The sequence below is a fragment of the Somniosus microcephalus genome, chromosome 6, assembly GCF_052327205.1.
Source record: "Somniosus microcephalus isolate GS21.2 chromosome 6, FLI_Smic_1.0, whole genome shotgun sequence".
In the NCBI taxonomy this organism is placed as follows: Eukaryota; Metazoa; Chordata; class Chondrichthyes; order Squaliformes; family Somniosidae; genus Somniosus; species Somniosus microcephalus.
Window position 1 is genome coordinate 85,887,727 of NC_140992.1, and position 12,138 is coordinate 85,899,864.

Consider the following 12,138-nt stretch of genomic DNA (forward strand, 5'->3'; position numbering starts at 1 on the left):
GCAACATATCCAAGTTTGCCGACGATACAAAGATGGGAGGGAAAGCAGTGAGTGAGGATGACATAAAAAACCTGCAAAAGGACATATACAGGCTAGGTGAGTGGGCAGAGATTTGGCAGATGCAATATAATGTTGGAAAGTGTGAGGTTATGCACTTTGGCAGAAAAAATCAAAGCGCAAGTTATTAGCTAAATGGAGAGAAACTGCAAAGTGCTACAGTACAAAGGGATCTGGGGGTCCTGGTGCATGAAACACAAAAAGTTAGTATGCAGGTGCAGCAGGTGATCAGGAAGGCCAATGGAATCTTGGCTTTTATTGCAAGGGGGATGGAGTAAAAAACAGGGAAGTCTTGCTGCAGTTATACAGGGTATTGTTGAGGCCACACCTGGAATACTGCGTGCAGTTTTGGTTTCCATATTTAAGAAAAGATATACTTGCTCTCGAGGCGGTTCAGAGAAGGTTCACTCGGTTGATTCCGGAGATGAGGGGGTTGACGTATGAGGAAAGTTTGAGTAGGTTGGGACTCTACTCATGGGAGTTCAGAAGAATGAGAGGTGATCTTATCGAAACATATAAGATTGTGAGGGGGCTTGATCGGGTGGATGCGGGGAGGATGTTTCAACTGATGGGTGAGACTAGAACTAGGGGGCATAGTCTAAGAATAAGGGGCTGCCCTTTCAAAACTGAGGTGCGGAGAAACTACTTCACTCAGAGGGTAGTAAATCTATGGAATTTGCTACCACAGAGAGCTGTGGAAGCTGCAACATTAAATAAATTTAAAATGGAGACAGACAGTTTCCTAGCAGATAAGGGAATTAGGGGTTACGGGGAGAGGGCAGGGAAGTGGATGTGAGTCTAGATTCGGATCAGCCATGATCCTATTGAATGGCGGAGCAGGCCCGAGGGGCCGTATGGCTACTCCTGCTCCTACTTCTTATGTTCTTATGTTCTTATAGCACCATCTATTTACAGTGAGGATGAAAACCATCTAATTACAGTGAGAATAAACACCATCTATTTGGAGTGAGGAAGAAGACCATCTATTTATAGTGTGGTTGAGCTCCATCTGTTTACAGTGAGGATGAGCACCATCTATTTACAGTGAAGATGAACACCATGTATTCAGCAGTGAGGAAGAACACCATCTATTTACAGTGAGGATGAACACCATCTATTTACAGTGAGGATTTCACCATCTATTTACATTGAGGAAGAACATTATCTATTTAAGTTCAGGATGAACACCATCTATTTACAGTGAAGTTGAACACCATCTGTTTATAGTGAGGATGAACACCATCTATTTATAATGAGGAAGAAAGCCATCTATTTACAGTGAGGAAGAACACCATCAATTTACAGTGAGGAAGAACACCATCTATTTACAGTGAGAATGAACACCATCTATTTACAGTGAGGATGAACACCATTTATTTACAGTGAGGATGAACACCATCTATTTACAGTGAGGAAGAACACCATCTGTTTACAGTGAGGATCAACACCATCGAGTTACAGTGAAGAAGAACACCATCTATTCAGCAGTGAGGAAGAACACCATCTATTTACAGTGAGGATAAGCACCCTTTATTTACACTGAGGATTTCACCATCTATTTACAGTGAGGAACAACACCATCTATGTACAGTGAGGAAGAACACTATTTAAGTTGAGGATGAACACCATCTATTTACAGTGAAGATGAACACCATCTATATATAGTGAGGATGAACACCATCTATTTATAGTGAGGAAGAAAACCATCTATTTAGAGTGAGGGTTAACACCATCTATTTACAGTGAGGATGAACACCATCTATTTATAGTGAGGAAGAATACCATTGATTTACAGTGAGGATGAACACCATCCATTTACAGTGTGGAAGTACACCATCTATTTACAGTGAGGAAGAACACCATCTATTTATAGTGAGGATGGACACCTTCAATTTACAGTGTGGAATAACACCATCTATTTACAGTGAGGATGAACACCATGTATTAAGAGTGATGATGACCATCATCTATTTACAGTGCGGCTGAACACCTGCTATTTACAGTGAGGAAGAACAACATCTATTTACAGTGAGGAAGAACACCATCTATTTACAGTGTGAAAGAACACCATCTATTTAAAGTGAGAAAGCCCACCATCTATTTAAAGTGAGGCAGAATATTATCTATTTACAGTGAGAAAGAGCACCATCTATTTAAAGTGAGGAAGAACACCACCTATTTACAGTGATAAGAACAGCATCTATTTACAGTGAGGATGAACACCATCTATTCAGCAGTGAGGAGGAACACCATCTATTTACAGTGAGGATGAACAGCATCTATTTACAGTGAGGAGGAACACAATCTATTTATAGTGAGGATGAACACCATCCAATTACAATGAGGACGAACACCATCTATTTATAGTGAGGAAGAACACCATCTATTTACAGTGAGGATGAACACCATCTATTTATAGCGAGGAAGAACACCATCTATTTACAAAGTGGAAGAACACCAGCTAATTACAGTGAGGAAGAACACCATCTATTTACAGTGAGGATGAACACCATATATTCACAGTGACAAAGAACACCATCTACTTACATTGAGAATGAACACCATCTATTTAGCAGTGATGAAGTACACAATCTATTTACAGTGAGGAAGAACACCAGCTATTTACAGTGAGCAAGAACACTATCTATTTACAGTGAGATAGAACACTGTCTATTTACACTGAGGAAGAACACCATCTATTTACAGTGAGGATGAACGCAATCTATTTAAAGGGAGAATGAACACCATCTACTTACAGTGAGGATGAACACCAAGTATTTACAGTGAGGAAGATCACCATCAATTTATAGTGAGGAAGAACACGATCTACTTACAGTGAGGAAGAACTCCATCTATTTACAGTGAGGAAGAACATCTATTTATAGTGAGGATGAACACCTTCAATTTACAGTGGGGATGAACATCTTCTATTTACAGTGAGGTTGAACACCATCTACTCAGCAGTGAGGAAGAACACCATCTATTTACAGTGAGGATGAACACCATCTATTTTCAGTGAGGAACAACACCATTTATTTACAGTGAGGAACAACACCATCTATTTAGAGAGAGGATGAACACCATCTATTTATAGTGAGGATGAACAACATCTATTTACAGTGAGGATGAACACCATCTATTTAGCAGTGATGAAGAACAGCATCTCTTACAGTGAGGATGAACACCATCTATTAACAGTAAGGAAGAACACCATCTATTTACAGTGATGATGTTCACCACCTATTTACAGAGATGATGAACAGCATTTTTTTACAGTGAGGATGAACACCATCTATTTGCAGTGATGATAAACATCATCTATTTACCTGTGAGCAAGAAGACCATCTATTTATTGTGTGGATGAGCACCATCTGTTTACAGTGAGGATGAGCACCAACTATTTACAGTGAAGATGACCTCCATCTATTCAGCAGTGAGGAAGAACACCATATATTTGGAGTGAGGTTGAACACCATCTATTTACAGTGAGGATTTCATTATCTATTTACATTGAGGAACAACACCATCTATTTACAGTGAGGAAGAACACTTTCTATTTAAGTTCAGGATGAACACCATCTATTTACAGTAAAGTTGAACACCATCTGTTTATAGTGAGGATGAACACCATCTATTTATAATGAGGAAGAAAGCCATGTATTTACAGTGAGGAAGAACACCATCTATTTACAGTGAGGAAGAACACCATCTATTTAGAGTGAGAATGAACACCATCTATTTACAGTGAGGATGAACACCATTTATTTACAGTGAGGATGAATACCATCTATTTACAGTGAGGAAGAAGACCATCTGTTTACAGTGAGGATCAGCACCATCTATTTACAGTGAAGAAGAACACCATCTATTCAGCAGTGAGGAAGAACACAATCTATTTACAGTGAGGATGAACACCATCTATTTACACTGAGGATTTCGCCATCTATTTACAGTGAGGAACAACACCATCTATTTACAGTGAGGTAGAACACTATCTATTTAAGTTGAGGATGAACACCATCTATTTGCAGTGAAGATGAACACCATCTATATATAGTGAGGATGAACACCATCTATTTATAGTGAGGAAGAAAACCATCTATTTACAGTGAGGGTGAACACCATCTATTTGCAGTGAGGATGAACACAATCTATTGACAGTGAGGAAGAATACCATTGATTTACAATGAGAATGAACACCATCCATTTACAGTTAGGATGAACACCCACTATTTACAGTGTGGAAGATCACCATCTATTTATATTGAGGAAGAACACGATCTATTTGCAGTATGGAAGTACACCATCTATTTACAGTGAGGAAGAACACCATCTATTCATAGTGAGGATGGACACCTTCAATTTACAGTGTGGAATAACACCATCTATTTACAGTGAGGATGAACACCATGTAGTTAGAGTGATGATAAACATCATCTATTTACAGTGCAAATGAACACCTGCTATTTACAGTGAGGAAGAACAACATCTATTTACAGTGATGAAGAACACCATCTATTTACAGTGTGAAAGGACACCATCTATTTAAAGTGAGAAAGACCACCATCTATTTAAAGTGAGGAAGAATATTATCTATTTACACTGAGAAAGATCACCATTTATTTAAAGTGAGGAAGAACACCACCTATTTACAGTGAGAAGAACAACATCTCTTTATAGTGAGGATGAACACTATCTATTCAGCAGTGAGGAGGAACACCATCTATTTACAATGAGGATGAACACCATCTATTCAGCAGTGAGGAGGAACACCATCTATTTTCAATGAGGATGAACAGCATCTATTTACAGTGAGGATGAACACAATCTATTTATAGTGAGGTTGAACACCATCCAATTACAGTGAGGATGAACACCATCTATTTATAGCGAGGAAGAACACCATCTATTTACAGTGAGGATGAACAGCATCTATTTATAGCGAGGAAGAACACCATCTATTTACAAAGTGGAAGAACACCAGCTATTTACAGTGAGGAAGAACACCATCTATTTACAGTGAGGATGAACACGATATATTCACAGTGAGAAAGAACACCATCTATTTACAAAGTGGAAGAACACCAGCTATTTACAGTGAGGAAGTACACAATCTATTAAAAGTGAGGAAGAACACCAGCTATTTACAGTGAGCAAGAACACCATGGCCTAGAAATTCAGTTGGTTGCGCCAGCCGTTAGCGCCTTAAGAGAAGTGAATTTCGGGCGCTATGTGTGTAGTGTCCAGGCGCAGCGCGATCTGCGCCTCGCCCCAAATTAAGTACACATTTAGCGCCGGCGCAAAGTTTAGCGCGCGCTCACCTGCGCGCACAGAGAATGACGTCATATCCTCGTGCAACGCCCTTTGCGCGCCCCGATCCAGAACTTCAGTGGGACCGCCCCATTGTGCGGCCCGCACGCTTGTTTAGTGGAATGCAACAGAGCCGACACGGGACCCGGGGAGCGTAAATTAAAGGGCACTTACCCTGCACTATAAAGGGCAGCCATTTTGCAGCAAACACTCTTGTGCAACGGATTTCTGGAGAGAGACCAAGGAAGACAGCTTTCTGGTTTGGGCCCACACTAGCTCAGGTATTTTTGGCTTCAGGCCAGAGCGTTGCAAGTGGCCTCTTGTATATTTGACTGTTTGGCAGCATATTCGGCAGCATATGGGGTGCCAACGCTGAGTTTCAGCATCATGTCCGTAGGGATCGCAGACGCGGTGTGAGAGGGGCAGCCCTGGCTAGACGCAGAGGGGGCAACAGGCGTCGGCAACATAGGCCTTACCCAGTCAGGGCATACCACCAGCAGCGCACCTACCTCAACATGAGTGGCGCGAGATGTGTAAAAAGGCTGAGATTCCGAAAGGAGGTGGTTGCAGAGATCTGCCATCTGCTTCGCAGAGATCTGCGTCCAAAGCTCAGGAGCAGGACGTCTCTGTCGGTGGAGGCGAAGGTGACGGTGGCCTTGAACTTCTATGCCACCGGCTCCTTCCAATCCGCCGCTGGGGACATAGCTAACATATCCCAGTTCGCCGTGCATTGCTGCATCCGCCAGGTGACCGATGCCCTTTTCAGAAGGAGACGCCAATTCATCTCCTTCCCCATGGCCCTGGAGAGGCAGCATCAGCGTGCACTGGGATTTACAAGATTCACGGCCTTCCCCTTGGTGCAGGGTGCCATTGACTGTACGCATGTGGCTTTGCGGGCACCTGTGGAGCATGCCGAGGATTACCGCAACCGGAAGGGCTACCATTCCCTCAATGTGCAGCTGGTGTGTGACCACAAGCAGCGCATCCTAGCTGTCAATGCCGCTTTCCAGGCAGCAGCCACGATGCCTTTATCCTGCGGCAGACAACTGTGCGTGACATGTTCGAGGCACAGCCTCCCCCAAGAGGATGGCTTCTCGGGGACAAAGGCTATCCTTTGTGTACCTGGCTCATGACACCGTTCCGCGCGCCCAGGACCCCTGCTGAAGAGGCATACAACGAGAGTCATCAAGCGAGCAGGAACATAGTCGAGCAAACAATTGGCATCCTCAAGCAGCGGTTCCGCTGCCTGGATCGTTCCGGCGGATCTCTGCAGTATTCCCCGGACCGAGTGTCCCAATTCGTCGTTGTTTGCTGCATGCTGCACAACCTGGCTCTCCACAGGACTCAGGCACTGCCACCTCACGTTGGACCACCACCTCAGGAGGAGGAGCAGGAGGAGCATGAGGAGGAGGAGCAGGAGGAGGAGGAGTACCATCCCAGGAGGGAGCGAGAAGGTCCAAGGGCCGTCCGTCGGCGGCTTATTGAACGTCACTTCTAAGCCCCCTGTCAGGGAATGCCTTGTGGCCATGAAGGAACATGAACGCAGCCGCTCCGCAAGCCCTCAGCCGGCGAAGGCAACAAACACTTACAGCAACAAACATGGACACTGTCTGAATAAAGAGAAATCTTTATTTTAGACCAATGAAACCCCTTCACACATGAAACCCAGAAACATTAAACGGCCCCAAAAAACAGTACATCAAATGACTCACTCCCACAACCTGGGGAGGAATAACTGAACATTTGTTCAAAAATGGCCTTCATCCTCGGCCTTAACCCAAAAAACATTCCCAGAAACAAAACAACCATGGCCAAAAGAAACATAGGCATCACCATATAAAATAACACTTGGCCACACCGTCTACTTCTTGGGCCGCGAGGGTGAGACCTTGTCGAGCCTTTTGGGGCCCCTGCCCGGCCTGCTGCTCCTTCGCAAGCTCTGCCCAGTGGCTGCTGCGAGGCTGGGGAAAGGCTCCTGAGGGTTAGATGTCCTTCCGGCAGATGCCCTTGGGGGGCGGCCTAGATGGGGTTTGCCCCTCGAGGGTCCGGCTGGTGATTGGCGCAGCTGTGCCTGGTCAACATCATTCGCAGCCGCTTGCCGTTGAGGCGCCACTGGGGGAATGGCGGTGACGGCTGGAGGAATGTGTGCAATCTGGCGGATGGTCGGTCCTGGCTGGTGATGTGCCACTCTGGCACTCGCACGGGCCCGCACTGCAGCATGCGTACCAATCTGCCGAAGGGCAGCCCGCTGTGCTGCTGCAGCGCGGCGGGTGTCCAGGCGATGCCTGGCTGACGCAGCGCGTGTGGCAGCAGTCAGTGCCCCTGTTGCCCTGGTCTGCGACCGCAACAGAGCAGCCACTGTCTGGACGGCATCACTGATCAGCCGGCCACTCGCGGCATGTGAGGCCCCGAACTCGCGCACACTACTAGCCAGGGACTCGATGGCCTCAGGCATCCGTGCCACTACCCCCATCAGCTCGGTGTGCCGGCGATCCGAATCCTGGGCCATTTGATCGAGGTGGCGCACCTCCTCTGAGTTGAAGGTGGCCGGACTGGAGTCCGGACTCTCCCGCTGGGGAGCAGGGGGCAGAGCTGGCCGACCCTTGCCACGTTGCCGGCGGCGACTGGGCCCAGCAACTGCACTCCCCTCCGATCCTTACCCCCTCTGGGGGGAAGGCCGCGGACCAACCGCAGCCCTCCTGGGTTGCTGGACGCCACGGGTCCCAGCAGCTACACTCCCCTCCGACACTTCCTCCAGGCTCTCCTCCAGGGAAGACATGTTCACTACTTCGGCATCTGCAGCCGCACCTGACTGCTGCCCTGATGGTCCGCCTTCCTGTTCCTCCTCCTCCTCTTCCTCGGAGGGGCTGTCACTGGCAGCTTCAGGGAGCTCCTCGTCACCAGCTGAAAGCAGGAAGGCACAAGAGTAGCTTTAGAGTGAGGAGAGGGCGTCAGCGAGGGAGGCATGACTGGTGGCATTCAGCGCATTGGTCGGACAATGGCAAAGGAGGTAGATCGGATGTGCAAGTGCGACGAGAGAGGTCCAAAAGGTGATGTCCATATCATTGTGGCCCAGAAGAGGGTCGGCATCTCCACAGGCGACGGGCCCAATCACCCGGGGTCCCATGAGGCGACTCACGCGCTCCTCCAGGGGAGTGAGCTCCTGGATCTGGGGGCGGCCTCCCCCGGTCTGCTCCTGGTGCCTTCGGTTGTTGGCAAGTTTTGCCTGCAAGAGAAAGGACGGCCTGTAAGTACGGTGTGTAGCCCTGATGTGGTGTGCACTGCCTCCCATGGTGGAATAGCTTGGCCAGTGTGTAGCCCTGATGTGGTGTGTGCTGCCTCCCATGGTGGAATAGCTTGGCCAGTGTGGAGCCCTGATGTGGTGTGCGCTGCCTCCCATGGTGGAATAGCTTGGCCAGTGTGTAGCCCTGATGTGGTGTGCACTGCCTCCCATGGTGTAAAGTGCAGAATGTGCAATTGATGTTCATGACTGTCCCATAGCTGCTAGCTGAGGGCTGGCCGTTAGGGCTTTCAGGTCCCTTTGCCCATCATGTCAGGTGTACATGCAAGGATGAGGAGGAGACTGGAAAGGGTACTCACCCTGACAATCCTGGTCAGGTCATTAAACTTCTTCCGGCATTGGACATTGTCCCTGGGGGCATCGCCGGTGGCCGACACCTAGCGGGCGACCTCCCTCCAGGCTTTCCTATAGATGCTGGTTGGAGGCTTCCTGCCAGTGTCCGGGAACAAGACGTGCTGTCTCTTCTCCAAGGCCCTCACCATCACCTTCAAGTCATGGGCTGAGAAGCGCAGGGCACGCTCACGGGCCTTCTGTACCGTTGCCATGGCTTCTTCTGATCACCAGCAGTGTTCAGGCCTAGCTGGAAGGCTGCAGTGTGCAGGCCGTTGCAGCAGAGCAAGTCGACCCTTCCCCCTTTAAGAGCTGGCCGGCGCCACGATGTCTGCTGTCAATCAAGAAATGACCGCGTCTGCGCTGCGCTCGGCCTCGGCGCTATCCCTCTGCACCGCCGGCTTAGCGCCTAAAGATAGGCGTGCAACGCCAGTTTTAGCGCTCAAGCAACCTCTTAAGGCGAAGCTACTGAATATCGGCGAAGTGCCATCGACTTTGCGCCGGGCGCAAACTTTAGCGCCCGCCCGACTTTACCGCCCCAAAAGTGGCTATACTGAATTTCTAGGCCCATCTATTTACAGTGAGATAAAACACCGTCTACTTACACTGAGAAAGAACACCATCTATTTACAGGGAGGATGAACACCATCTATTTACAGTGAGGATGAACACCATCTATTTACAGTGATGGTGAACGCAATCTATTTGCAGGGAGAATGAACACCATCTACTTACAGTGAGGATGAACACCAACTATTTACAGTGAGGAAGATCACCATCTATTTTTAGTGAGGAAGAACATGATCTATTTACAGTGAGGAAGAACACCATCTATTTACAGTGAGGAAGAACACCATCTAGTTATAGTGAGGATGAACACCTTAAATTTACAGTGGGGATGAACATCATCTATTTACAGTGAGGATAAACAGCATCTATTTAGCAGTGAGGAAGAAGATCATCTATTTATAGTGTGGATGAGCTCCATCTGTTTACAGTGCGGATGAGCACCATCTATTTACAGTGAAGATGAACACCATCTATTTAGCAGTGAGGAAGAACACCATCTATTTACAGTGAGGATGAACACCATCTATTTACAGTGAGGAACAACACCATCTATTTAGAGAGAGGATGAACACCATCTATTTATAGTGAGGATGAACAACATCTATTTACAGTAAGGATGAACACCATCTATTTAGCACTGATGAAGAACAGCATCTCTTACAGTGAGGATGAACACAATCTATTAGCAGTGAGGAAGAACACCATCTTTTTGCAGTGATGATGAACACCACCTATTTACAGAGATGATGAACAGCATTTTTTTACAGTGAGGATGAACACAATCTATTTGCAGTGAGGATAAACACCATCTATTTACAGTGAAGATAAACTCCATCTATTCAGCAGTGAGGAAGAACACCATATATTTAGAGTGAGGTTGAACACCATCTATTTACAGTGAGGATTTCATAATCTATTTACAGTGAGGAACAACACCATCTATTTAGAGTGAGGAAAAACACAATCTATTTAAGTTGAGGATGAACACCATCTATCTACAGTGAAGATGAACCCCATCTATATATAGTGTGGATGAACACCATTTATTTATAGTGAGGAGGAAAACCATCTATTTAAAGTGAGGAAGAACACCATCTATTTACAAAGTGGAAGAGCACCAGCTATTTACAGTGAGGAAGAACACCATCTATTTACAGTGAGGATGAACACCATCTATTTAGCAATGAGGAAGTACACAAACTATTTACAGTGAGGAAGAACACCAGCTATGTACAGTGAGCAAGAACACCATCTATTTACAGTGAGATAGAACACCATCTATTTACACTGAGGAAGAACACCATCTATTTACAGTGAGGATGAACACAATCTATTTATAGTGAGGAAGAATACCATCTATTTACAGGGAGGATGAACACCATCTATTTACAGTGATGATGAACACAATCAATTTACAGGGAGGATGAACACCATCTATTTACAGGGAGAATGAACACCATCTACTTAGAGTGAGGATGAACACCAACTTTTTACAATGAGGAAGATCACCATCTATTTATAGTGAGGAAGAACACGATCTATTTAAAGTGATGAAGAACACCATCTATTTACAGTGAGGAAGAAATTCATCTATTTATAGTGAGGATGAACACCTTCAATTTACAGTGGGGATGAACATCATCTATTTACAGTGAGGTTGAACACCATCTATTTACAGTGAGGATAAACACCATCTATTTAGCAGTGAGGAAGAAGACCATCTATTTATAGTGTGGATGAGCTCCATCTGTTTACAGTGCGGATGAGCACCATCTATTTACAGTGAAGATGAACACCATCTATTCAGCAGTGAGGAAGAACACCATCTATTTACAGTGATGAGGAACACCATCTATTTACAGTGAGGAACAACACCATCTATTTACAGTGAGGAACAACACCATCTATTTATAGTGAGGATGAACAACATCTATTTACAGTAAGGATGAACACCATCTATTTAGCAGTGATGAAGAACAGCATCTCTTACAGTGAGGATGAACACAATCTATTAGCTGTGAGGAAGAACACCATCTATTTGCAGTGATGATGAACACCACCTATTTACAGAGATGATGAACAGCATTTTTTTACAGTGAGGATGAACACAATCTATTTGCAGTGAGGATAAATACCATCTATTTACAGTGAAGATGAACTCCATCTATTCAACAGTGAGGAAGAACACCATATATTTAGAGTGAGGTTGAACACCATCTATTTACAGTGAGGATTTCACAATCTATTTACAGTGAGGAACAACACCATCTATTTAGAGTGAGGAAAAACACAATCTATTTAAGTTGAGGATGAACACCATCTATTTACAGTGAAGATGAACCCCATCTATTTATAGTGTGGATGAACAGCATTTATTTATAGTGAGGAAGAAAACCATCTATTTAAAGTGAGGAAGAACACCATCTATTTACAGTTAGGAAGAACACCATACATTTACAGTTAGGAAGAACACCATCTATTTACAGTCAGAAAGAACACCATCTATTTAAAGTGACAAAGAACACCATCTATTCAAAGTGAGGAAGAACACCATCTATTTATAGTGAGAA